This window comes from Acinonyx jubatus, chromosome B4, assembly GCF_027475565.1.
Source record: "Acinonyx jubatus isolate Ajub_Pintada_27869175 chromosome B4, VMU_Ajub_asm_v1.0, whole genome shotgun sequence".
NCBI classification, from domain to species: Eukaryota; Metazoa; Chordata; class Mammalia; order Carnivora; family Felidae; genus Acinonyx; species Acinonyx jubatus.
Genome location: NC_069387.1, coordinates 32,974,818 through 33,002,214, shown reverse-complemented (window position 1 = coordinate 33,002,214; position 27,397 = coordinate 32,974,818). Strand labels below are relative to the sequence as shown.

Sequence of the window (27,397 nt, the reverse complement as noted above, 5' to 3'; positions counted from 1 at the left end):
AAGACATTAAAAATTTTTTTAATGTTTATTTATTTTGAGAGAGAGAGAGAGAGAGAGAGAAGGACAGAGTGAAAAAGAGAGAAAGAGAATCCTAAGAAGGCTCTGCACTGTCAGCACAGAGCCTGATGTGGGGCTTGAACTCACGAACTGTGAAATGCAGAGGTATCAACTGGGGATAGGAAAATACAGATTTTAGGTCCACATGTTTGAAATGAGACCTGAGATTCTGCATTTTTACAAGCTTCTGGGTGACATTGATTTTGGTCCAGAAACCACATTCTGAGTGACAGAGTTACGGAGAGTGAATGAAGAGAAAGTTAAATGGCTATTAGAATATTCAGATTGGATATCACAATGTTACTTTTGACTAAGGCAATGAACATGAAAATAAAGAAATATAAGCAGATTGGAAAATATTCTGTAGGTCAAATTAGCAAGATTGGTGATAGATTAGATGGAGAGGAACAAAATTAGGGTAAGAGCCTTAAGTTTCTAGCTTAAGTAAGTGAGTATATGTGTAGTAACTGGAATAGATCAGGTTAAATGAAGTGTAAAGTCATTGCTGACTTTACAATCTGGAATATAGGTCACTATGAGACTTAAGCACTTTCTGTGAACTCAATATCTTTGCAGATAGAATGCTACACAACTATAGAAAGATGTTATGGTGCAGTGATTACCAGCATGGTTTTGGAGTCAAGCAGATTTGGGTTTTTGCCCTAGCTCTCCCAGCCAATAACCCTCTCACTTTTCTCAACCATATAAATGAAGAATATATTATATGAACACAAGATTTCAGTGAAAATAAACTGAGAAAATATAGAAGAGTGTTTTAGTCTATTGGCCAGCACATGATAGATGTTGTCATTGTTATCATTATATTATTGTTATAATACAAGCTAATAATAGCTTTCTTTAAAAACACAAAAAATAGTTCAATTATATATTGTCTGTTAAGTTGAATTAAAATATATAAAACATGAAGAAGTGACTATAATTTTAAAAAGGCAGATAAATACCTGATTATCCTGGTTTCCTTTTTTAAAATATCCTAATGTCTTCATTAAGTAAATGAATTAAAATTATTTATTGTTTTCCCTGTTACTTCATTACCACATCTAAAAATAAGTAGAATTAACAAAGATAATTTTCAGGACATCGATTTTCTCCCCTATGTGTTAGGGCAAGGCATTTTCTCTCTTTGTCTAATCTCTCTGTTTACCTTTCTCCCTTATTCCCTCCCTCTCCTGCAACAAGGCTGAAATATATTTGTGTTACCAGGGCTATTAAAACAACTGGCTCTTAGAAAGTTCTCAATTAATGCTTCTAAATGAGAGAATTTACATATGGTTATTAAATGAGACAAGATGAAGGCCATTATCCTGTTCATCTAAGAAAGAGACTATTTTAAATTCTATAAGTTCAGTTTCTTAGGTGATAAGGACACAAAAAACTCCAACAGACTTGGATTTCAGTGGCACCATCTTAGAAGATGCCTATGGTTATAACCAAGCAATTAACTTTAATAAATCCTAGTGTCTCAGAGATTTATGTAAGTAAACATCTTAAATACCTTGTAAGCTATTAGAACATTATCCATTAAACATAGCCAAACTAACTTGCTGAGTAGAGTTTTGTTACTAAGGGATGTTATGTATGATATTTCTATTGATGCATTTGGGTAAAGAGTTTATTATTAAAGGTCAAATATACATTTGATTATACCTATGATTACAATTTCATCTTCAGAGGTGATTTGTGGTATAAAAAAATCTCTAATGACAGCAATTTGTCTCAATGTGATGTACAAATTGGACTCTTAAAACTAGTAAAGGCAGCATGCTGCTAGATGAGTAAGAAAATTATTTTTACAGGTCACTACATTTTTTTCCTTTTAAGTATCTTATTTACCCATTGCAGTAATAGGGATTCAAATGTCTCAATACTTGAGAAAATATCTACCATGCAAAATAGCCATCCACTGCCCCCATCACTTCCTGTGGAAATGTTCAGAGGTATAAGGGTTAAAGGAATTGATTATTCATGTCTGCCATTAAACTCATGTTTGCTAAGTAAAAGAATTTCTTATCAATTTACTTTTGTGATTGCCATTTTATAATCAAATTATAGTCTGACAAGTAATTTTGGATTGAGGCAGAATTTTTAAACTCAGAAGTCACTACTATAAATCTGTTGGTGAAATAATTGAGTACAAACAATATGAATGCCTTTCAGAGAGTTTTCATATCACATGAAGCATATTATATTTTTAGAATATTTATTTAACCAAAGGAAACACATGGAAAATGAGAGAAATGGATATCAATTTGTGTCTTTGCTTAATTCTCCCACAAAATCTTTTGGATTACACAGTTTAAAAGCATAACTTAAAAAATATGGTAGTGAAAAGTAGATAGGATTCACCCTGATTTTATTTGTAAGTAAAATACAATATGATTAACTTCTAGTGATATATTCTAAAAATCTATTTGAATTTTACTCTTCTGTGTATTCAGAAAGAAGAAAGAAGTTGGAACTCACTGTTTTATTTTGTTACATTTCTAATGAAGGCTAATTATCATAGAGACACGCATTTTAACAAAGACTGCAGCTCATTTAATTTTAAAGACCTCATATTTCATAATAGTAAGGCATTATATAAGACTGCTCAAATTAATGGCATAAGGGATTTCTGTTAGAGAAGTCAGAGTATGGTAGTACATTCATTTTTTTAAGATGGAAAAAATGATCTGGATTTCTTTTCTCATTTCTGACTTCTCAGAGCTCCATCTGACAGCTTGCTTATTCTTCCTAGCATTGGAAAGTTACCAAAGTCAGAGTCAGAAAGCCTGGATCTGCTATGAGCTGGCTAGACCAGGCAAAGTACTTAACGTTGTGAGAGAATAGTTTATATTGGATAAGCCAGAAGGTTACCTCCAGTAGTGACATCTTATTCTATGATTTCCCACTTTTATTTTTTTAAATTTTTTTAATGTTTATTTATTTTTGAGAGAGACAGAGACAGAATGTGAGTGGGTTAGGGGCAGAGAGAGAGGGAGACACAGATTCTGAAGTAGGCTCCAGGCTCCAAGCTGTCAGCACAGAGCCGGACGCGGGGCTGGAACTCACAAGCTGTGAGATCATGATCTGAGCCGAAGTTGGTCGTTCAACCCAGGCGCCCCTCCTCCTTTTACTTATTTACTTATTTTTTTTTGTCACTTCTCTCAGAGCTGGTTGGGGGCATTCTAATCCACTTTCAAAAACATGAGAAGAATCAATGAAACTTAATTGTACCGAGTTTAATTCCTTGAATTAATAATGTAAAGAAATAAACACCTAAAAGAGTTAACTGATTTTTTAAAGTGTGCCCATACTTCACATAGCTGACTTAGACTCAAACACTCTCACTGACCTTTCCAGCCTACAAGAGTGAACTTCTGGAGTGCCTGGGTAGCTCAGTTAAGCATCCGACTCTTGGTTTTAACTCAGGTCTTGTTCTCATGGTTCCTGAATTTGGGCCCCATGTCAGGCTCTGCGCTGATGATGTGGATCCTGCTTGGGATTCTCTCCCTCTCTCTTTTCTTATGCTCTCTCTCTCTCTCTCTCAAAATAAATAAATAAACTTAAAAAAAAAAGAATGAAGTGCTAAAAGAGAGGACCAGGTTGGATTAGACAATGATAAATGCAATGTAGGACTATGCCACTAACCCAAATAAATTTTACCTTATAATGTATTACCCTTTCTTTCTTCATTCTTTCCTACTAATATATGGGTATGCATTAAGACAATTTATGTACTAAATATTAAAATTTCAGATAATGGGATATAGATCCATTTTAGCAAAGGTATTAGATGGAGCCTAAGAACATGCTCACCTTGTATACAAAAGTATAGAATTTTGTTATTAAAAGGAAAAGCCAGTTTTAGCTACAAGAAAAGCAGTAACTGAAGAAAGCAGTAACTTTTACTTAGGGACAATTCAGTTGAATGGTTTTACTTACATCTTAGTTCTAATTAATTATCAAATCATGTTGGCTTTATTGTAAAAAATAGAGAATATTATTATTTATATCAACCCTAGTACTAGCTTTCTGGTCCAATCCACCACCTTCTCCTGCGTGGATTGTGCAATTCATGTTCCAGCATCTGCCTTTGTCCCCTTGTCTGTTCTCAGCATAAAACAGAAATTATTCTGTTAAAACAAGAGATAGATCATGTTATTCCTCTATTTAAAAAAAAAAGCAAAAAACAAAACAAAAAAAACTTCCAGTGGGACAAATAAATAGTGATATATTCAGATAATGGAATATTATTCAATGTTAAAAAGAAATAATCTATCAAAAGACATGAAGGACACTTAAATGCATATTGCTAAGTGAAAGAGGCCAGTCTGAAAATGCTGTGCACTTATGATTCTAATATATGCTATTCCTGGAAAGACAAAACTACAAAGATCAATGGTGATCAGGGGTTATGGGGGAAAATGAGATGAATAGTTAAGCACAGAGGATTTTGAAGGAAGTGAAACTATTCTGTATGATACTATAATGGTAGACACATGTTATTAAAAATTTGTCCATCCACACACTGTATAACAATAGTGAACCCTGACATAAACAATGAACTATGGGTGATGTTGTATCAATATAGGTTCATGAGTTATAACCAATGTACCATTCTGGAGGAGGAAGTTGTTAAAGGAGGAGGCATGTGTGGGGCAGGGGTTATGTATGATATCTATCACTATTTCTCAATTTTACCATGAACTTAAAACAGCTCTAAAAACTGCCTATTAAAAATTCTGAAACAAGATAGTGGTGATGGTTGCCAAATGTAGTAAATTTATAAAATAGCACCCAACCATACATTTTAATATTGATAAAATGGTAACTTTGGTATGTGTATTTTACCATTGTAAGAAAAATCATTTAGGGGAGAAAAGAACAAACAAACAAAAACTTCCAATTGTAATAAGTAGGGGAAAAAAAACAAACCCACTGCACTCCTGTGTGTTTTTCTCCTTTACTTTCACATTACTATTACACTCCATAGCTTTGAATGACACACAAGTCCAGATGAACTAAACAAATGTATTCAGAACTTTTCATCCTAATGCAATAGAATACACACTCTTTTTGAGTGCACATGGGACATTTTCCAGAATAGATTACATACTAGGTCACAAATCAGGCCTCAAAAGTACAAAAAGAATGAGATCATACCATGCATACTTTCCAACAACAACACTATGAAGCTTGAAGTCAAGCACAAGAAAAAATTAAGTCAAACACACCACTAATACATGCAGGTTAAAGAACTTTTTACTAAAGAGTAAATGGGCAACCAGGAAATTGAAGAAGACATAAAAAAAAAGTACATGGAAACAAATGAAAATGGAAACACCAGAACCTTTGGAATGCAGTGGATGCAGTCATAAGAGGGAAGTATATAGCAACACAGGCCTACCTAAAAAAACAAGAAAATCTCAAATACACAACCTAACCTTGCACCTGAAGGAACCAGAAAAAGAACAACAAATGAAGCCAAAGCCAGAAGAAGAAGGGAAATAATAAAGATTAAAGCAGAAATAAATGATACATACAAACAAAAAACTCTAGTAAAATATATCAGTGAAACCAGGAGCTGGTTCTTTGAAAAAATTAATAAAATTAGTAAACCCCTAACCAAACTTACCAAAAAGAAAGTGGAAAGGATCCAAATAAATAAAATCATGAATGAGAGCAGAGCGATCACAACCAACACCACTGAAATACAAACAATTATGAGAGAATGTTATGAAAAGTTATATGCCAACAAATTGGACAATCTGGAAGGAATGAATAAATTCCTAGAAACATATAAACTACCAAAACTGAAGAAGGAAGAAATAGAAAACTTGAACAAACTGATAACCAGAAAAAAAACAGAATCAGTAATTAAAAATCTCCCAACAAACAGAAGTCCAGGGGCAAATGACTTCCCCAGGGAATCCTACCAGACATTTAAAAAAGAGTTAATACCGACTCTTCTCAAACTGTTCCAAAAATAGAAATGGAAGGAAAACTTCTAAACTTATTCTACAAGGCCAGCAGTACCATCATTCCAAAACCAGACAAAGAGCCCAGTAAAAAAGTGTACTAGAGGCCAATATCCCTGATGAACTTGGATGCAAAAGTTCCCAACAAAATACTTGCAAATCGAATCCAAAAGAACATTAAAAAATCATTCACTGTGATCCACTGAGATTTATTTCTGCATTCTAAGGGTGGTTCAATATTTGCAAATCAATCAACATGATACATCACATTAATAAAAAAAGGATAAAAACCCTATGATCCTGTCAATAAATGCAGAAAAAGCATTTGACAAAATACAGCTTCCATTCTTGATAAAAACCTTCAACAAAGTGGGGATAGATGGAACATACCTCAGCATCATATAGGCCATATACAAAAAACTCTCAGCTAATATCACCTTCATTGGGGAAAAATTGAAAGATTTGCCCAAGATCAGGAACACAAGACAGGGATGTCCACTTTCACCACTGTTGTTCAGCATAGCACTGGAAGTCCTATCTTCAGCAGCCAGACAACAAAAGAACTAAAGGCATTCAGATTTTATTTATTAATTTATTTTTAAAGATTTTATGTATTTTTGTAAGTTTATTTATTTTGAAGGAGATAGAGACAGTGTGAGCAGGGGACAGTCAGAGAGAAAGGGAGAGAGAATCCCAAGCAGGCTCCACACTGCCAGTGCAGAGCCCTGCCTAATGCAGGGCTTGAACTCATGAAACCATGAGATCATGACCTGAGCCAAAACAGGGAGTTGGATGCTTAACTTACTGAGCCATCCAGGCACCCCTAAACACATTCAAGTCAGTGAAGAAGAAGTCAACTTTCACTATTTGCAGATGACATGAGAGTATATACAAAAAACCGAAAAGATTCCACCAAAAAATGCCTAGAACTGATACATGAATTCAGTAAAGTTTCAGGATAGAAATTCAACCTATAGAAATCTACTGCATTCCTTACACCAATAATGAAGCAACAGAAAGAGAAATCAAAGAGTTGCTCCCATTTACAATTGCACCAAAAACCATAAGATACCTAGGAATAAACCTAACCAAACAGGTACAAGTACTCTGAAAACTATAGAACACTTATGAAAAAAAAATTGGAGAAGACACAAAGAAATGGAAAACATATTCCACGTTCAAGGTTGGAAGAAAAAATGTTGTTAAAGTCTATACTACCAAAAACCATCTACACATTTAATGCAGTGCTATCAAAATACCATCAGCATGTTTCACAGAGCTAGAACAATCAAACCTAAAATTTATATGGAAACACAAAAGTTGCTGAATAGCCAAAGCAATCATGAAGAATAAAAGCGAAACCGGAGGCAACATAGTTATGGAATTCAAATTATATTACAAAGTTGTAGTGATCAAGACAGTATGGTATTAGCATAAAAATAGACACGTAGATCAATGGACCAGAATAGAGAACCCAGAAATAGACCCACATCTATATAGTCAAGTAATTTTCAACAAAGCAGGAAGAATATCCAATGCAGAAAAGGCAGCCTCTTCCACAAATGGTGTTGGGAAAACTAGGCAGCAACATGCAAAAGAATGACCACTTTCTTACACCATACAGGAAAATAAATTCAAAATGGGTGTAAGACCTAAATGTGAGACAGGAAACCATGAAAATCCTAGAGGAGAATACAGGCAATAAACTCTTTGACATCAGCCATAGCAACTTCTTTCTAGGTATATCTACTGAGGCAAGGGAAACAAAAGCACTATTGGGACTTCATCCAGATAAAAAGCTTCTGCACAGTGAAGGAAATAATCAACAAAAGTAAAAGGCAGTCTTCAGAATGGTAGAAGATATTTGCAAATGACATATCTAATAAAGGGTTAGTATCTAAAATCTATACAGAAATTATCCAACCCGCAACATTTCTGGCACTAGTTTTTCCCACTAAACAATTTTCTGCAACATCAACTAAGTGTCCTAGAATCCAATTTAATTCTGACATTTCCATGATACTGCCTGCCACGTCAGATGCCAATCACAAATAGTAGGTCTCCAGACTACCCACAACTTCTGTCTGACTTGACTACAAATGAGAGGCTCCTACCTTGGATTCAATCATTTGTTCAAACAACTCAGAGAACTCAGGGAAACACTTAGGTATACCAGTTTATTATACTAAAAAAATATGATAAAAGATATAGTTAAACAGCTAGATGAAAAGAAAAAAATCTGGAAGTATCCAAAGTTACAGGAGCTTCTGTCTCATGGTGTTGGGGTACACCACCCTCCTGGCAAATGGATATGTTCATCAACTTGGAAGCTGTCCAAATCCTGTGCTGTTGGGTATCATATGGAGGCTTCATCAAGAAGGCAGAATCAATTAATAATTTTATTTCTAGCCTCTCTCCTCTCTCTGGAGAAGACAGGGGTGAGAGAAAATTATGTCTTGATCTTTCACTAGCCCCCATCTAGGAGCCATTCAGGACACTACCCAGAATCACAGTCCTATCACAGTCCAAAAGACAGTCCTATCACCCTAGAAATTCCAAAGGATTTAAAAGGTCTTTGTCAGAAACCAGGGGCAATGATCAAATATTAGAACAGAAGATGCTCCTGGTGTTTTTATCAGTTCAGGAAATATAGGAAATGAGGGTTTTAGGATCCCTGTGCCAGGAAAAAAGGGAAAGTATGTATATATTTCTTGTTATTTTACAGTTGTCCTTTTACATCCTCAGTGAAAGCTCTAGTTCTTAGAAAAGCCGATAGGGTCCTCCATGACATATGGTCCTCCATTACGTCTTTGATTTCATACTGCAATATTCCACATTTCATGTGACATTGGCCTGCTTGCAGTCTTATGAGAATGTCAGGTGGTCTTATCAAAATCAAATGTCTTCTCCTGCCACTTGTTATTCCTATTTCCTGTCTTATTGTTTCTCCTGACCACTATCTAGTGTACAATGCATGTCAGTAGTCCTACACTAGAGAATGTGAAAGCATCCACAAAAAATTGTCTTGTTTTTTCTTCATTGCTATATCCCTAATCACATCATAGGTATTCAATAAATATTTGCTGAATTAATTTATGAGTAAAAAGGAGTGCATACTTCAGACCCAAAGGAGAAAGCATCTCAAATACCTGAGGGAGAGTCTGACACAGGAAAACAGGGATTAGTTAGAGTACATATTCTTTGCCTACATTAGAGATTTTGGGTTAAGAAATATTTCTGATACATTAGAGAATGGCTTCCCTTAAGCCTTTCCTGGCTTAAAACACAAAAGCTTTCTATTTTTTTTTAAATAAAGGAAAGCTGCAACATTAAAAGAGAGCTGAATGGCAAATGGACAGATCCTATCACTAAACAAATGTCATCCTCTTGTTCAGATCCTAATGTAGCTGGAGAAGCAAGAGCCCTGGAGAATAGAGTAGCAGATATAATTATTTCAAGTCTTGAGCCCCTTAACCCATCCATTTAGAAATTCAGTGAACCCTTGAGCAACAAGGATTTGAATGGTGCTACTCCATTTAAAACCAGATTTTTAAAATAAATACAGTACTGAGCTGCAAAAGTATTTTCTCATTATTTTCTTAATAAAATTTTCTTTCTTCTATATTATAATAATACAAGTGTATATAACATACAAAATATGTGTTAATCAACATGTTATTGGTAAGGCTTCTGTTCAACAGTAGGCTATTAGTAGAGAAGTTTTGGGGGAGTCATAGTTATTCATAGATTTTTTTCATTGATTTTTTTATTGTGTGGGAGGTAAGTTCTCCTAACTGCCACATTGTTAAAAGGGCCAACTGTATTTAAAATACTTAAATCTATTCAATTTCCAAGAAAATGAAAATGAAGCCTTGCCTTAGGTTAAGAGCTTCACTCAACTAAAGGTCAGTGAATAGAAATAGTTCACTTGCCTAATCCTGGTAATTGCTAGAGAAAAGCTGGGGCTTCAAGACCCCAGCAGGCCATAGCTTTCCCCTTAAATTTTATTTGGAAGATTCTGGTTTCCATTCCATGAACTTCCAAATAATAATGAGATACTCTGAAATTCTGGCCATGTCATTAGGGTCCTAACAATTGTTCACCTTCCTGTAGTCTTTTCTCTAATTACGTGTCCAGAACCATTGGCTAAAGACCATCATTTAGATGAGACAGACCTCCTTGAAATTAATTTGTTTCTTAGTATCACCATACTTGTGAATCTTGATTATTAACTCTAGTTGGTAATGGATCTTTTTTACATTTCCTTTGAATTACATCTTATTAAAAGGAATGAGGAGGAAACCAGGCCTCAGCTGAATGGAACTAGTTTGGGAATTGACTTCCGGCAAAATATTTTGCAAAATTGACTTCCTGCAAAATATTTGCAAAATCATTGCTTACATGAAGATTCAGAGAGGTGAGCCAAGTAAAGAGATCTTAGGAAAAGATGTGATGATACCTAAGTACTAAAATTAACCCTTTACTGGACTTATGCACTGAACAGCATCCCTCTAAAATTTATACATCAAAGTCTTAATTCTCTGTGTGACTGTATTTGGAGACTGGGTCTTTAAGGAGCAACTAAACTGAGGTGAATTAATTAAAGTTATTTTAAGAGTAATTAACAGATCAAAGGTATAAACTTCCAGTTGTAAAATTAAGTCATAGGAATATAATATACAGCATGATAAATATATTTAATAATATTGTATAAAATACTTGAAAACAGCTAGGAAAGTGGATCTTGAAAGTTCTCGTCACACACACACACAAATGTAACTATGTATGATGATGGGTATTAACTGAACTTATTGTGATGATTATTTTACAATATACATGAGTATGTTGACTCATTACATTGAACATCTAATTTTAATAATGTCCATTATACCTCCATAAAAATAAAATAATAACAATAAAAAAAGATAACCAGTCACAAAAAAAGTAATAAATGTTAAATGAGATCATAAGAGGTTTCCCCAAATAGGCATCTTTACCCAGGAAAAGTTCTACACCCAAATAAGATGGGTGATGCATGCCTTCAAGGTGGCAGAGCCTCCATTGCCTGGGTTCCTAAAGAACCATGTGAAACAGAGCCTTGCTAACTTGGAACCACTTGGACTATCAACATTAGTGAGAAATAAAACTCTACTGTGCTTAAGCTATTATACATTTTGGATATATTTGCTACAATATTACACCATCTTAAATACTACAAGAATGCAAAATCTTATATTACAGGTGTAAGAAGCAGTGACAACTGGCATAACAACATGGAGAGAGAAAGACCCAGAATCTTGGTAACAATATAAATGGAGTCTCAACATTACTAGCATGGCTGTGCTCAAAGCAGTTATTACTTTGTGATAATTTGTTACAGGGTCCCCATAACCCACAACATCCCCAGTGTATCTGATCCCACTAAGATGTACATTGCTCCATCTGGTTCTCAGTCATGAATCCAGTCTTGTGCTGCAATATCACTCCTTGTTCAACATTCTCAGACTTTGGTTCTTTTTCTACCCCCTCCACCACTTTCTGTGCTCACTGGAGACATTTATACTCTTTCAGAATTATTTTGTAGGCTGTAAGACTGAGAGAGACTATCCAAGATACTTAACAATTTCCATCTCCACTTTGAGGAAATTAAATATTCTACTATTCTCACATCTTATTTGGGTGTAGAACTTTGTAGCATGTGCTGTCATAAACCTGTTGATTGGAAACATTCATAAAGTTCTCTATTTTTTTTTTTTCAATGTTCCTGGTATCACTTCAGGTCATAGGCAAAGCGTGGAGTCTTGGTATCCAGGGAGAAATGCAGAGGTCCTCTCTCTTCCTGGATCACTGAATAAAACCTTGGTTTGCAAGCATAATTTGTTCCAGAAACATGCTTGTAATCCAAATCACTTGTATATCAAAGTGAATTTCAAGAACCATTGGCTCGGTTGTGATCATGTGATATTTGGCACCAGGTATTACTTGTATTGCAAGACATCACTCATTTATAAAATTAAAATTTACTAGAAATGTTCATCTTGTGGAACACTTGCAGAACCAGTTACTCACAGTCCAAGGTTTTAGTGTACTTACCTAGGTCTTTTATTATTACCTTGCACTAGTAGGTTGGGTCCTGGATAGAGGTAAGATGCAGTCCCCTTTGCAGGATCACATGACATTTTCCTTCGATCCCTAATTTGCAAAAAAAAAAATTTAACATGAGTAGATATTAAATTTTTTCAAATGCTTTATTTATTGTATGACCATATGTTTGTTTTTTAACAAAGTCTTTCAATATGGTGAATCACACTGATCAGTTTTCAAATGTTGAACCAGCCTTCCATTGTTCACATAAAACCCACTTGGTAATTATTCATGGTAGTTTCTATGTATTACTAGATTTGAATTGCTAATATTTTGTGGAGAACTTTTGTAATTAGGTTCATGAAGGATATCAGTCTGTAGTTTCTTTTTTTCTTGTAATATGTTTGTCTGTTTTTAGTATAAAGTGATGAATGAGTTGGAAATATTCCCTTTTCTTCTTCCTCCTAAAGAGACTGTGTATTGCTGGTATTATATATATTTTTCTTTTCTTAAATGTCTTGTAGAATTCACCAATGAAACTATCTGGCTCTGGAGATATCTTTGTTGAAATGTTTTTACCTACAAATTCATTTACTCTACGAAATACAGGTCTATTTAACTTATCCCTTCTTGATTGAGTTTTAGTAATTTGTACTTTTCAAGGACTTCATGCTTTTTATTTAAGTTGTTGAATTTCTGGGTATAAAGTAATACATAATATCCTTTTAATTTCTTTGTGGTGTATAGTGATGCTTCCTCTTTTATTCCTTTTTAAAAAATTTTTAAAGTTTATTTATTTATGAGAGATAGAGACAGTATGAGTGGGGGAGGGATAGAGAGGGAGACACGGAATCTGAAGGAGGCTCCAGGCTCTGAGCTGTTAGCACAGAGCCCCACGTGGGCTTGAACTCACAAACCATGAGATCATGACCTGAGCCGAAGTCGGATGCTTACCCAACTGAGCCAACCACGCGCCCGTCCCTCTTTTATTTCTGATACTGGTCATTTGTGTCTTCTCTCATTTCATTTTTCACTAATTAGCTTGGCTAAATTTTTATCAATTTTGTTGATTTCTTTTTCAGAGAACCAGATTTTTATTTCATTGAATTTGTCTTTTATCTTTTGAAAATTTAATTGATTTCAGTTTATCGATTGTTGACCATACTTCTGTTCTCAGCTTGTTTTAGTTTTAATTACTTTCCCCTTTACTAGGTGTTTTAAGTGGGAAATTTCCTTACTCATTCAAGATCTTTCATATTATATAATAAAAACATATCAAACTGTAAATTTCTCTCTAAATACTACTTTGCCTGAATCTCATAAAGTTTGACATATATTTTCAGTGACATTCCAAACAAAATAGGGTTTTAGAAAAATTTTTATTAAGACAAACTATTGGAACCACAGGTTATGTAGTAATATGTTGTTTAATTTTAAAATATTTGGTGATATTCTAGATATCTTCCCTATTTTGACTTCTAGTTTAATTCCATTATACTAAGAGAACATTCTTTATATCACATAGACATTCAATTATCTTTAGATCAACAAAAAATAAGAAAAAAAATACTTTTACTAACATTTATTCTTTATTATTTTACTTATATCTAAGTTTCTGCCTGGTAAAATATATCTTCTGAACAAATTCTTGTTATATCTATATCTATATATCTATATTTAATCTATCTCTATCTCTATCATCTCTATCTCTATTTCTATTATCTCTATCTGTCTCTATCTCTATCTCTATCTAGCTATCACTATGCCTCTATCCTCTCTACCTCTATCTCTATCCCTATCATCTCTATCTCTATCTCCATCATCCTTATTTATCTATATCTACTGGCAATAAATTATCTTTTTTTGTTTGTATGAGAAAATCTATATCTCTTTATTGTTTTCTGTAATTTTTTTATTTTAAAATGCTTATTTATTTATTTTGAGAAAGAGAGAGAGAGACAGAGAGAGGGAGTTAGAGAATCCCAAGCAGGAGCCACACTCAGCGTGGAGCCTGACATGGGACTTGATCTCATGAACTGTGAGATCATGACCTGAGTCAAAATGAAGAGTTGAGCACTCAACTGACTGAGCCACCCAAGTGCCCTGTAATTAAAATTTAATTTTGATATAACTATAGATTCACATCCAGTTCTAAGGAATAGCACAAAATGATTCTTTTATTTGGTTCTCCCAGTTGTAATGTCCACACAACTATAATGTAATATTACAATCAGAATACTGACATTCCTGCAGTCAAAATATAAAACACATCCATCCAGCCACAAGAAGTTATAATGTTGCACTCTTATAGCAATACCCACATTCTGTAGGGCCCCATGACCTCTGTAATCTCTGGAAACCACTATTTTCTTCTCCATTTCTATATTTTGTTAAATTGAGTGTAATATAAATGGAATAATACAGCATGTTGTCTTTTTGGATTGAGTGTTTTCATTCACTATAATTTACTGGGTATTCATCATGTTGTTATATTTATATTTTTCCTTAATTCCTTAATTGCTGAATAGTATTCCATAATATGGTATACTACCATAGTTGATGTAACCATTCATTTGTTGAAGGACATCTGGGTTGTTTCCAGGTTTGGGTTCCCATGAATAAAACCTGCCATAATTATTAGTTCATAGGTTTCTGTGTAAGCAAAAATTCTTGGCAAGTGCCTAGAGAATGCAATTACTGGGGATATCATAGTTGTATTTTTTTAAAGACTGGCAAAATTGTTTTCCCAAGTGGTTATACATTTTACATTCCACCAGAAATTTATGAGTGATCCAGGTTCTCTACTTTCTTACCAGGAATTAATGTTCTTACGATTTGTTTTGTTTTGTTTTGTTTTGTTGTTTTGTTCTAGTCATCCATATAGGTATGCATCCAGATAGCTCATTGTGTGTTTAATTTGCATTCCCCTTATGGCTGATGATGTTGAACATATTTTCATTTGTATATCCTCATCAATGGATGTTGAGTTGTTGAATGTTGAATGTTGTTGAATGTTGAAAATTCTTTTTATATTATAAATAATAGCTGTTTCTCAGATATGGGGTTGGTAAATATATTTTCTTATTCTGTAGCTTGATTATCCTTTTCACATGTTCTTTCTTAGAGCAAAATATTTTAATTTTGATGAAGTCCAGTTTATCAATTTTTCTTTTTATTGATTATGGTTTTGTGGTGTCAAGTCTCTCTATGTCTATCCATATATACTAATGTTTTTCTCTTGTTTTTTCCCAACATTTTACAATTTTACACTTATATTTTATATTAATTTTTGTATAAGACATGAAACTTATGTCAGATTATCTTAAAAGATAATTGCCTATGTGTGTCCAAATGCTCCAGAACTATTTGTTCATAAGACTATTTATTCTTTTTTATTATAGTCTTTAATTTTTATTTATTTGTTTTGATAGAGATGGAGAGAGGAAGAGAGAAAAAGAGAGAGAGAGAGAACATGCATGGGAGAGGGGCAGAGAGAAAGGAGAGAGAGAATCCCAAGGAGGCTCCTCACTGTCAGTGCAGAGCCCTAAGTGGGGCTCAAACCCATGAATCTTGAGGTCATGACCTGAGCTGAAATTAGGAGGACACTCAACAGACTGAACCACACAGGTGCCCCAATTCTTTTTGATTCTAAATAACTTTTGTACCTGAACAAGGAAATATTTGGGCATACTTGTGGTTCTATTTCTGGATTCTTTTGTCTATTCATTTACATTGATCTATATGTCAGTCACTCTGCCAAAACCACATTCATTATAGTAGTTACTTCATGCCTTGAAACTGAGTAGACTATGTTTTATTATCTTGTTCCTTTTTATCAGAATTTTTACAGCTATACTAGTTCTTTCACCTTTTCATATATTTTTAGAATCATCTTGTCTATATCCAAAATAAAATATTTCTGGGGTTTTGACAGGAATTGTTTTAACTCTATATATTAATTTTGAGGGAATTGCATCTTTACTATGTTGATCTTACAATATGTAAACATAGTATATTTCTGGATTTAGACCATCATTTTGTAGCTTTTAGCACACAAGTCCTGTATATATTTTATTATATTTGTTCTTAAGTAAATCACTTTGTGAAGTTGTAAATAATATATTTTAAATTTCAGTGTCCACTGTTCTTCTATATGTAGAAATATAATTTTTTCTGTAGGTTTATCTTGTATTCTGTGACCTTGCTGAATTCATTTCTTTGGGTTTTTCTGCAGAGTTCATGGGACTTTCAATGGAGACTATCATGTCTTCTGTAAATAGAGTCAGTGTATATAAATATATTTATAGTTTTATTTCTCCCTTTCCAATACGTATGCCTTTTATGTTCTTATCTTGCCTATTGCATTGAGTAGAACTTCCACCACTAATTTGAAAGAGTGTTAGGAGTAGAAATTCTTCTCTTTCTTCTAATCATAGTGGAAAAGCATCCAGTCTGTCATCATTAAGTGTTATGTTAGCTATAATTTTTTGTTGTTACATATTTTCTTTATAACATTGAAGAAATTCCCCTTTATTACTATGTTGGAGTTTTTATTACGAATGGATTTCAAATTTTGTCAATTTTTTTTCTGCAATAATTGGTGTGATCATGTGATCAATTCTTTAAATTGTTATTAAAGTGAAGTGCATTGATTGATTTTTCAAATATTGCACAAGTCTTGCATTCCTGGAATAAGCTATCTTGGGTTATGATGTATAATTATTTTTATATATTGCTATATTAAATTTTATAATTTTTGTTATGGATTTTTACATCTATATTTATGAGTGATATTATTCTAAATTTATCTTTTTCTTTTTGTGTGTGTTTGTGCTGACTTTGCCTGACTTAAGTATCAGGGTACTAATGACTTCATAAAGTGCAGTAGGAAGAGTTTAATTCTTTTCAATTTTCAATAGGATAAATTGTGTATAATTGGGGTTAATCTTTTTTAAAACTTTTTATTCAAATTCCAGTTGATTAATATAGTGTAGTATTAATTTAGGGTGTACAATATAGTGATACCATACTTTTCTTTTCTTTTCTCTTTCTTTTTCTTTTTTTAAGATTTATATCAAAATTAGTTAGCATATAGTGCAAGAATGATTTCAGGAGTAGATTCCTTAATGCCCTTTACCCATTTAGCCCATCCCCCCCACACCCCCTCCAGTATTTATGAGTCTCTTATGTTTTGTCTCCCTCCCTGTTTTTATACTATTTTTGTTTCCCTTCCCTTATGTTCATCTGTTTTGTCTCTTAAAGTCCTCATATGAGTGAAGTCATATGATATTTGTCTCTCTGACTGACTAATTTCACCTAGCATAATACCGTCCAATTCCATCCATGTAGTTGCAAATGGCAAGATTTCATTCTTTTTGATTGCCGAGACTTTTTCTCCTTTCAATGCATGCATTTAATGTTATAGGTATTGCCCTCAGCACTACTTGGGTGTATGCTACAAGTTTTAATTTATTGTATTTTCATTTTCATTTAATTTAATGCACTTATAATTTTCCTTTGAGAGTTATTTTACCAATGGATTATGTACAAATGTACTGTTTAGTTTCCTACTGTGTAGAGATTTTCTGGTATCTTACTGTTACTTAGTTCTAGTTTGCTCTTTGAATGCACTCTATGATTTCAGTTCTTTTAAAGTCGCTAAGATTGGTTTTATGGCCCAGAATATGGTCTATTTCAGTGTGTTTTTTGGTATTTGAAAACTATATGTATTCTGCTGCTGTTGGTAGGAGTTTTCTATAAATGTCTTTAGAACATGTTGTTTGATGGTATTATCGAGTTTCTTTAGTCTCTTGATGTTTTTCTGTAGTTGGTCTATCAATTATTGAGAGAGGATTATTGAAGTATCCAAGAATAATTGTGTTTTTGTTTTTTCTATTACCAATTCTATTAATTTTTGCCTTTTGTAATTTTGCATCTTGGTTGTTTAGTTCCATGTATTTATGATTGTTATATCTTCTTTATGGATTGACATTTTTATCAGAACAAAATGTTCCTTTTTGTCTTTGTTATTTGTTGTTGTTGTCTACTTTATCTGATGTTAATATAGCTGCTTCTGCTTTCTTTTCTTTTTAAAAATTTTTTTAACATTTATTCACTTTTGAGAGACAGAGGGAGACAGAATGTGAGTAGGAGAGGGGCATAGAGAGACAGAGGGAGACACAGAATCCAAAGCAGGCTTCAGTCTCTGAGCTGTCAGCACAGAACCCGATGTGGGGCTCAGACCCATGAACCATGAGATCCTGACCTGAGTTGAAGTCAACGCTTAATTGACTCAGCCACCCAGGCACCCCACTTCTGCTTTCTTTTCATTAATGAATGTTTACTTATTATGTGTGTGTGTGTGTGTGTGTGTGTGTGTGTGTGTATAATATATTCTTTCATTGCATTTCAATCTGCCTACCTAAATTGTTAATTTGAATTGAGTTTCCTATAGGTGGCATAGAGTTGAGCCATGATTTTTAAAATCCATTCTGCCCATTTCTTTCTGTTAATGTATCTAGACCATTTATAGCTAATGTATTTATTGTTATGTAAGAGCTTAAGTGTTCTCATTCTCATGATAATTTATTTTCTTTCCATTTATTTTTCTTTATTTTTTTCTTTAAATTTAAGGCTGTCTTGTTTTTATAGTTGTTTTAGGTTCTCAGTAAAATTGAGGAGGAAGTACATATTTCCCATTACTTCCTGATCCCAAACATGCACACTCTCTTCTATTATCAACATCCTCCACCAGAGTGGTACATTTGTTGCAATTGATGAATCTACACTGACACATCATAATCGTCCTAAGTCCATAGTTTACATCATGACTTACTGTTTTTGTTGCACATTCATGCATGAGAAAATGTGTAATGACATGTATCCACCATTATAGTATCTTACAGAATATTTTTACTGCCCTGTAAACCATCCATACTCACCTATTTATCCATCTTCCCTCCTCCCAAACTCTTGACAACCATGGATCTTTTTACTGTTTTCATAGTTTTGCCTTTTCCAGACTTTCATATAGTTGGTATTATGCAGTATGTAGTCTTTCTTTTTTTTTATTTTTTTATTTTTTTAATATATGAAATTTATTGTCAAATTGGTTTCCAGTATGTAGTCTTTCTTGGCTGCCTTATTTTACTTAATAATCATTTAAGTGTCTTCAATATTTTTTCATGGCTTGATAGCTCATTTCTTCTCAGCACTGGATGCACTACAGTTTACTTATCAATTCACCAACCAAGGAAGGACATCTTGGTTGTTTCCAAGTTTTGGCATTTATAAACAAAGTTGCTATAAACATCCATGTGCAGGGTTTTGTGTGGACATAAGTTTCCAACTTCTTTGGATAATTACCAAGGAGTGTAATTCCTGAATTGTACAGTAAGAATATGTCTATATTTGTAAAAACTCACCAACCCAATTTTTTAAAGTAGTGTACCATTTTGCATTCCTACGAGTGTTAGAAGTCTTATTGCTTCATATCCTCACCAATCAGTGTTCTGGATTTTGGTTATTCAAATAGATGTTTTCTTCTTACTTTGGTTTTAATTTGTTATTTTTTTCTAATTTCTTATGGTGGAAGCTTACATCATCGATATATTTTTAAATTCATGTATATTGACACATAATCACCATATAATATTATGTAAACTTAAAATATACAATGAAATAATTAGATACACAATATATTGAAAAATGTTTGCACAGTTATATTAGCTAACACATCCTTCACCTAATAATTATCATTTTATTCTTGTTATGATGAGAATGGTAAAGCTCTACTTCAGTAGCAACTTTCAAATAGACAATACAGCATTGTTAACTATAGTCATCATAGTGTACATTTGATCTTTGGAATTTTATCATATCATAACTTAAAGTTTTTACTGATTGAAAAATATCTCCCAATTTCTTCCACCATTCAGCCTCTTACAACCTCAATTCCACTCTCTGGTTCCATCAGTTTTATATTTTTAGATACCACATATAAATGATATCCTACATACTGTTTTCCAAAACGGCTATACAAATTACATTCCCACAACCAGTGTGGAATAAGTTTCCCTCTTCTCCACAACCTTTCCAACACTTCATTCTCTTGTGGTTTTGATGATAGCCAAACAACAGTTGTAAGATGATGTCATATTTATGGCTTTGATTTGCAGTTCCCAGATAATTACTGATGTTAAATTTCCCACCCTGTGTCTGTTGGTTTTTAGTATGGTGTCTTTGGAAAATTGTCTATTCAGCTCCTCTACCTACTGTTTAATCAGATTTTGTTTGTTTCTTTTCTCTACTGAGTTGTATAAACTCCTATATATTTTATGGGGTGAGAGTGTGGCTTAGTTAAGCATCCAACTCTTGATTTTGGCTCAGGTCATGATCTCATGGTTGTGAGATCAAGCCCCAAGTCAGGCTCTGCACTGGGTATGGAGCCTGCTTGAGATTTGCTCTTTCCCTTTCCCTGTGCCCCTCCCCTGTTCATTCTCTCTCTCAAAAAAATTCCTTATTTACTTTGAATATTAACTTCTTAAACGATATATGTTTTGTAAATATTTTCTCCCATACTGTAGGTTGCTGTTTAATTTTGTTGATTGTTCCTTGTGCTGTGTGCACGTTCCTAGATTGATATAGTACCATTTACTTACTTTTGCTTTCTTACTGTGCTTTTCATGTTGTACCTCCAAAAAATTATGGCCAAGACCAATGTCCAGCTTTTCTCCTATGTTTTCTTCAAGGTGTTTTAAAATTTGAGTCTTATGTTTAAGGTTTAATTCATTTTGAGTTAATGTTTTTGAGTTGTATAATACCGGGGTCCAACTTCATTCTTTTTGCATGTGGTTATCAAATTTTCCGAACAGCATGTATTGAAGAGACTATCATTTCCCCACTGAATATTCATGTGTCCCTTGTCAAATATTAGTAGATCATATATCTGAAGGTTTATTTCTGGGCTCTCAACTGTGTTCATTTGGTTTATGTGTACATTTTTATGGCAGTTCAGTTTTTATTACCGTATATAGTGCAGTATAGTTTAAAATCAGGAAGTGTGATGCTCCTGCTTTGTTCTTCTTTCTCAGGATTGCTGTGGTTATTCAAGGTCTTTTTTAGTTCATAAAATTTTAGGATTGATTTTCTATTTTTGTGAAAAGTGCAGTTAGAATTTTGATAGGGATTGCATTGAATCTATACTTGGCTTTTGATAGTATGAACATTTTAACAATATTAACTCTTCTGATTCATGCACATAGGATAACTCTGCATTTATTTCTTTTTTTCTCAATACTTTTAAATCAATGTCTATTTATTTATTTATTTATTTAAGCTAGCTCTATGCTCAGCGTGGAACACAATGTGGGGCCCAACCCCTGATATCAAATTTTGATCTGAGATCAAGAGTCAGACATTTATCACTGAGCCACCCAATCACCCCTCTGAAAATTTTAGTATACAGATATTTTTACCTCCTTGGTTCATTTTGTTCCTAAGTATTTTATTCTTTTTGATATTGTTGTAAATGGAATTTTTAATTTATTCTTACTTGGTTTATTGTTAGAGTACAGAATTGCAAATAAATTTTGGATGTTGATTTTATATCCTGAAACTTTACTTCTGACCGTTTTTTGGGTGATTTAGAATTTTTACACAGAAAATCATGTCATCAACAGAAACAGTTTTACTTATTCCTTTCCAATTTAGATGCCTTTTAATTATTTTTCTTTCCAAATTGTTCCAGCTAGACTTCCAGGGTATTTTGAATACAAATGAGAATGTCTTGTGCCTGGTCTTAAAAGAAAAACTCTCAATCTTTCAGCATTGAGTATGTCTTTTATTATGTCATGTTTTTTATTATATCAAGGTATCTTCCTTTTTCACCCAATTTCTCAACTTTTTATTACAAAGGAATGCTTATTTTGTCAATGCTTTTTGTACATCTATTGAGATGGTCACATAACTTTTGTCTTTCATTCTATTACTGTGGTGTGTCACATTTATTGAGTTGCATATATTGAAATATCCTTTCATCCCAGGGATAAATCCCATTTCACCATGGTATATGATCCCTTTAATGTGCTGTTGAATTTTGTTTACTAGTATTTTGTTAAGAATTTTTGCATCCATATTCATGAAGACATTGGCTCTAGTTTTCTTTTTTCCTTCCTCCCTCCTTCTCTCCTTCCTTTTCTTTCTTTCTTCTTTCTTTCTTTCTTTCTTTCTTTCTTTCTTTCTTTCTTTCTTTCTTTCTTCTTTCTTTCCTCTAATTGATAATGTTGCTTGATCTGTCTTCTATATCATTAATTCTTTTTAACTTGGCCAAGTCTGCTGTTGATATTCTCTATTGAATTTTTCAGTTCAGTGTACTCTCCTGCTCCAAAATTTCAATTTGGTTCTTTTTAATCGTTTCTATCTTTGTGTTGAATTTTTTTATTTTGGTTGTTGTATTGTCTTCTTGTTTTATTGTTTAATTGTCTTCTCATAGCATATTTAGAAAATTTGGTTTGAATTCATGTTGGGCAATTCATATATTTCCATTTCTTTGAGGTCACTGGAATTTTACTGTGTTCCTTTGGTAGTGTCATGTTTCTGTGATTGTGATCCTGGTAGCCTTGTGGAAGTTTCTGCAAATTTGAGGTAGCAATCACTTCTTTCAAACTTTATGGACTGACTTCAGTGAGAAAAGATTTGTATATGCAGTTGGAGGTAAACTGGAGCATTATGTGTTCCTAGGTATAATGGTGAAGGGCCCCAAATTCAGGGGCATGTAGCATCTCTATGTCCAAACTCGTGATTTCTTTTCTGCTCAGGTTGCTGGAATCCACAGCATTGATAACTGCATTGTCCTTTGTCAGTTTTATGATTTGCAAAGGCTACAAGAACTTTGAAGTACTCAGCAGTATTCCAGATTCTATGGCTATGGATAAGGATAGACAGCAGTGGTGACCAGAGCCAGTGGTCTACACACACTCAACTGTAAAGACGGGCAACATTTGTCTGTGTAGTGGCAAAATTGGTTGCAGGGCAAAACTGGGCCTGCAAAAAACTGTGGTGGCCTTAGTCACAGTGTGCTCTTTTGTGGCTGAAGGATTTTGCTATGACTATATGGCAGTGGAATCCAGTGATATGGTTGGATCAAGAGCATACATATGCATAGCTCGAGGGCTACCTGCATATCAGCCCAGTGGTACAGACCAGTGACAGGAGACAGAGGAGAATCTGAGCTTACAAGAAGCTGTGGGGATCTTGGCTGTTGCCATGCACTTCTGTGGCTGTAAGATCTCACCACACTCATGTCTATGGTATTAGAAGGTCAGGGTTAGGCTGGTAGTATGCAAGTGCACAGTTGAAGGGGTTAGTGCCAAATACATGCACAATGGTGGGGTCAGCCACAGGGCAGACAGGTGCCTTACACTTTTACAGATTCAGAGACCTGGGCTTACTGCCAGTGCAAATCTCAGAATCCTGGTGGAGTAAAGGATAGGAGGCAGGAGGGATTAAGGAGGGACTTAGGCAGCTGGCACTTTCAAAGACAAATATCTGTGGTGTGAAAATCAGTGAAATCTGTAGGGAGTTTGTGTCAACTATGCTGGCCTTTAGTTTCTTCAGTGGCAAAAATTCCTGGGGTCATCTGAAAAGCAGGTCACTGGGAACCATTGTCACTCTGTGTGGCCAATGCTGGTAGCTCTGACTCTTCTTCCTTGTTCTGAGCTATCTCTATATATTTCAGGTTTACTCATCTCTGGCAGGGGTGAAATCAAAGTGGGTTTTTTATGAAGCATTCTAAAACGCTGGGGAAGCTGGATGCTCACATAGCTCTTCATTCCCTGGCAAGGGCACCTCTTTCTAGCTGGGAAATTCCTTCTTGGCTCAAAGAAGTACGGTTTGGGGGATGACAGAATCCAGGCAAAATAAAGCTTTTTATTCTTCTCTTTCTTTGAAATTATTCTCAAGGTTTTTGTTTTTGTTTTTGTTTTGTTTTTATTTTGTTTTATTTTGTTTTTCCCTACTGTGTTTCTGAAGTTTCTTAAGTGGGCTCCTGAGCTCTCCCAGGCCACCTTATTTATGAGTAGCTGTCTAATTGTTGATCTCTGTGAGAGGATAGAAGATGGAATCTCCTGCTTCATTATCTTGGTGATGTCTCCACCTTTTATTGATTTTATGTCCTTCTTCTTTCCTAATACCTGTATTCACTGTTAACTTACTTTTGAGCATTGCTTCTGCGCATCCCACACATTTTGATAAGTTGTATTTTTATTTTCATTTTGTTTTACATATTTTTAATTTCTCTTGAAATTTCTTCTTTGAGCCATATGTTATTTAGAAGTATATTGTTTACTCATTGAGTATTTTGTGCTTTTTCAGTTTCCTTTCTGTTATTGATGTCTCATTCAATTCTATTATGATCTGGAGGCAGGCCAACATGGCTGAGAAGTAGGGGGATCTATACTTCCCATGTCTCTCAAACAAAGAAGTGCTGAAGCCAAAGGACTTTGAACCCCAAGAGTCTGGGAAGAAAAGAGACTGAGTCTAAAAGGGAGACACTGGGATATCCTTGATGGGTTATAGGTGGGTGATTGAGAACTGGGGGAAAGAAAACAGGCTGCATAGTCACAGAGGGGAGGGATCCCCTTTTGCAGAGAGATAAAGGGAAGAGAAAAAGAGGCTGGAGAAGTGCAAGACTCCTGGACAAGTATCTGGACAAGAGATAAACCTCAGACTGGGACTGAAAGGGATCCCATCTCTAACTGTGGGGCTCACTTTGGACTGGGGCCAGCTGCCCCATTCACGCCCCTGGGGAGGAGGGGAGCCAGCCCCTGGTTTGATGGTAGGTCAAGGGCAAGTCCACAGTAGGAGAACACAGTCCTTTCCTTGGAGTGCTACATGATAGAACAAAGCCTGCCTGCACCTGCCACCCCTGGGCTCACTGGCTGTGTCGAGAGCGCAGTCCTCGGTAAGGAGAAAGAGTCTCCCTCCCTGTGCTGTGGGACTGTTACAGAACCAGGCTGGAATGCTGGCGGAAAAACCAAGAGGCACTCAGAGATCTTGGTGGATTGGAGATTTATTTAACACTGGCGGGCTCGGAAGAGACTGTTTCTCCAAAGGTCTGAGCCCAGAATGCAAGTGGGGAGGGTAATTTATAGTCGTCAGCTTCCATATCTGTGGGAGTTTCTGCGTGCACAGCAAAGGAAGAAGAACCAGGAGGAGGGGTCTCTAAGCTAGAGACCAGAGTCTGTTTTAACTCCATCAGCCGTCTTTGGCCTACTCCATTTACTTCTCAAACAGGACAAGACAAAACTCGCCTGTGTCAGCCACCCCTGGACTCAGTGGCAAGGTCAGCTGAGCAGTCCATAGCAGGAATAGGCGGTCCTCCCTGAAGAGCTGAGACACAGACAAAGCCAGCTGGGATGCACAGAGAGGTGTTTCCCCAGTGCCAGAGCTCACAGAGCAGGACTTTGAATCCTAGCCAAGTGCTGAGTCAGGGGAGTGAGTGGAGTGGGAAGGACCACCCCGTCTGCACTCGCAACACAGTGAGGACAACTCAAAAGGAGTCCACTGGGTCTGTGGAAAAGAGACTGAAGGATTGCCATTCCCCCCCCCCCCCACCACCACCACCAAGGCGGGACCTCAGAGATTGTTCCCTGGGGCCAATAATGAAGGTGGGACCAGCCTACACCAAACTGTGCCCCTCCCTGCCGGCTAACTGTATATCTGCTGGAGTGGGATAGATGCTGTGGAACCAGACGGCTCCATCATTCAGACCAGTGCTGCTGCATAGCCTGGATTAATTCCAGAACAATTCTTGTTATTTAGATATATTCTCCCTTTTTATCTCTTCCCTCCTCTAGACTGCTTACTCTGGTTTTTGGTTTGTTTAAGCAGACACATTTCATCCATTCTCTTGATACATGTTCTACACCTCCTTTTTTACTTTACTTTCTGTCTCTGGAATAATTAAAATGTACAGTTTCTCTCTCTGGGTAACTTTTTGTTTCCTTTTTCCCACCTCTTTCCTTATTTTCCTTCCTCTCCCTCGGATTAAGCCATTTAGTCTGTAAGCCTAGTCAATGTTTATTTTCTCTTTGTCCCTGCCCCTGTCATTTCTCTCTTTGTATGTGCTCTTCCATCAGTACCGCCTCCACTCTGCTCTTTACTTGTAGCTGGTGTTTCTGGTGTTTTGCTTTTGGAGTGTGTGTGTGTGTTTGACTGCGTTATTTGTCTGTGTGTTTGTGTGTCATTGTTTCCTGTTTGTTTGTCTGTTTGTTTTCCTTTCCAGGGCTACTTCAAGGAATAAATCAAAACACACCCAGTGAGGCGTCCAAAACATCACTATGAGTACACAAATAAAATAACCAAAGTCACAACAGACAGCAAGTAACACTCTCCACAAAACACCTCCTAAAGGGACAGGCCCTGGAAAGTGTATGACCCTCATTTAATATAGCAGTGTTCACAGGTGCAGAGCACATAACAAACTTTTAACACTCATAAGGGACAGAAAACTAGCTAAAATGATGAAATGAAAGAATTCCCCTCAAATGAAATTTTAGAAAGAAATGACAGCTAAAAAATTGAACAAAACAGATATAAGCAATATAACTGAACAAGAATTTAGAATAATAGTCATAAGATTAATAGCTGAGCTTGAAAAAGGCATGGAAGACAGAAGAGAATCTATTACTGTAGAGATCAAAGAACTAAAAAGTAGTCATGATGAATTAAGAAATTATATGAATGAGGTACAAAATAAAATGGAGGTGGCCACAGTGCAGATTGAAGAGGCAGAGGGGAGAATAGGTGAATTAGGAGATAAAATTATGGAAAAAGGAAGCTGAGTAAAAGAGAGATAAAAAAAATACAGGAACAAGAGGGAGAATTAGAGAACTAAGTGATGCAATCAAATGGAACAATATTTGTATCATAAGGGTTCCAAAAGAAGAAGAAGAGAGAGAAAGGGGCTGAAGTTGTACTTGAACAAATCATAACTGAGAACTTCCCCAATCTGAGGAAGGAAACAGATATTGAAATCCAAGAGGCACAAAGAACTCCCTTCACACATAACTTGAATCGATCTTCTGCAGGACCTATCATACTGAAACTGGCAAAATACAAGGATAAAGAGAGAATTCTGAAAGAAGCTAGGGATAAACAGTCTTTAACACACAACGGTAGAAGCATAAGGGTAGTAGCAGACCTATCTACTGAAACTTGGCATGCCGGAAAGGAATGGCAGGAAATTTTCAATGTGATGAACAGGAAAAATATGC

The 27,397-nt window shown here is 35.1% G+C and overlaps 1 pseudogene; it reads left to right on the top strand.

Annotated features, from left to right (window-relative positions):
• Window positions 1–23,330, top strand: part of LOC106968462 (spliceosome-associated protein CWC15 homolog) — a 49,992-nt pseudogene extending 26,662 nt beyond the window's left edge.
• Window positions 23,331–27,397: the final 4,067 nt, after the last annotated feature.